Consider the following 2,108-nt stretch of genomic DNA (forward strand, 5'->3'; position numbering starts at 1 on the left):
TTAACGCCTTTGATCAATTTTTTCCAGTAAAACCCAAACGAAAATGTGTATTTAAATGGATTAAAAGGTATGGAAGGAAAAGTAGAAAATTTGACCACAATGTTCCAGAGGTCAGAAAAATGCCTGTTGGTTTGATTATAATAACATCATTATGACGAGCGCCTGATTTCACCGTGATACCTCAAATATGAGGGGTGATGTAAAGACTTCCTGGCAGAAAACTCTGTTGTTTTGGACCACTCCAAGATAAAGAAAAAGAAGAACCTGTTGTTAAAGGTACCGAGGGGATAGTGAACTCTTGAAACAAATCCCAGCAAAGATAGAAACTGAGGCTCTCTTTTAGGTGAGGGGCATGGTGGGAGGGGGGGTGGAGGGGGTGGTTTGATCAATCTGTTGGTTGCTTTGTTTTTGTGTTCGTGTTTTTGATTTTGTTTTTTTGTTTTTTTTGCTTTTGATTTTGCTTTCTTCTGTTAGAGGTAAGTTGTCTATACATTTTTAGACGAATTTTTAAGACTATGAATGTTTGATTTTTTAAAAAAGAAATTCGTCATCAAGGAACCAAAAAAGCAACAACAACATAAACAAAACCGGACATTCCAACACCTTGGAGGGGGTGGGGAGGGGAGGAGGACTTCACAACTGATTTTGTGGGTCAGACTCGAAAGAGGTCATTTTGGAAACTACACGTACATATCTGTATTTTGGAAACTGCACGTACATATCTGTATTTTGGAAACTACACGTACATATCTGTATTTTGGGAGGATCAAGGACTGGTGATGGGTCTCATTTAAATATTGAGAAATGCCTAAGCGTCTCAAACAGCTTTTCCCAATCCAGCCAACCGTACCTGCCCGTGGTGGTCCCTGTCCTCACTGACACGGCTCTGGCGAATGGCGAGTTGTTGGCGCCAACAAACCAACCCCCCCCCCCCCCCCCCGTTTCCTAAAGGGGTTAAAACAACAGGATGGGAGCTAGGTGTGGCCCCACAAGGTACAGGAGGCAAACCCCAGGTAGACGCTATGCTCCTCACTAACACGCTCCTACTCTCCCTTGAGTGGGTGTCTAATCTGCCTAACACCTCTACTACTTTTATCAACACACCCTCTGTGGTTGAGAAGGTACCAGCCAGTTTGAGAGTGTCTTGGTGCAGGAGATGGACCGAGCAGAATGCCTGACTTGCTTTCTGGCCGTGAAACCTCTTCGTAAAGGCACAACGACCCAGGACGTGACGATCCAATGGCTTCCCCACTTGGCCAATACCTCATGAAAGAGTCGAAAACCTTAGCCAGTAGCCATTGGTGGCGGGGAATGGGCAACGTGAACCCTACCGGAACTACACGGTCACAGGGCAGTTAGGTCTTTCCAGTCTCTTGAAAACTCCTAGTACCCTCCTATCCCCGACATGAATGGCCTCTTCTCAGGGTGGGCAGACAGTCCACAGACACCCCAGTCCACAATGCCATGACCTGGATCGATAACAACTCAGTTATTTATAGGCATCATTCAATTAACGATACTCCAGCAAATCCTTTTCTACAATCGAATTGGAAGTTTATTGCACAGAGCATGCATGTTTGATGTTATCTTTATAGAAATAGGCTGAATAATAACGGAGTTATAAGGGTGTTAGTAATGCTGTAAAACTGGATAACAAAACTGCATGCGTGCAAACAGGAAATAATCTCCCTTGCACGATGAGTTAAAGCCAGCGACAAATTTTGCCAACATTTTGACCTAAAATTTTCCTACCGCCAACCAACGTGAAATTCCAAGCGAGACATTGAATAATAAAATTAACTGCCACTACCTGGGTGATCCCCATCGTCCACTCAATACACTGGTTTGTAGTGTCTTCCTTTAAATCAAAGTTGAAGACAATGTTTTTAATGAAAGTATGTATAATGCTTGAACTCTAGATCTGAAATATCTGTCAGTTTTTTGTTTGTTTGTTTTTGGGGGTTTTTTAAAGCATGTTGTAGTGGTACTGAGCTTTAGAGCTTGTTTGTGTTCTTGATTTTGTTTGGATGTATTATGCAAATGTTGGTCAGGTGGAGGATTGCTGCTTCAAAGGCGATGGCCTCAGACTCGTAATTTGTACAAGAAGT

Source organism: Aplysia californica, unplaced genomic scaffold, assembly GCF_000002075.1.
Source record: "Aplysia californica isolate F4 #8 unplaced genomic scaffold, AplCal3.0 scaffold00905, whole genome shotgun sequence".
Taxonomy (NCBI): domain Eukaryota; kingdom Metazoa; phylum Mollusca; class Gastropoda; order Aplysiida; family Aplysiidae; genus Aplysia; species Aplysia californica.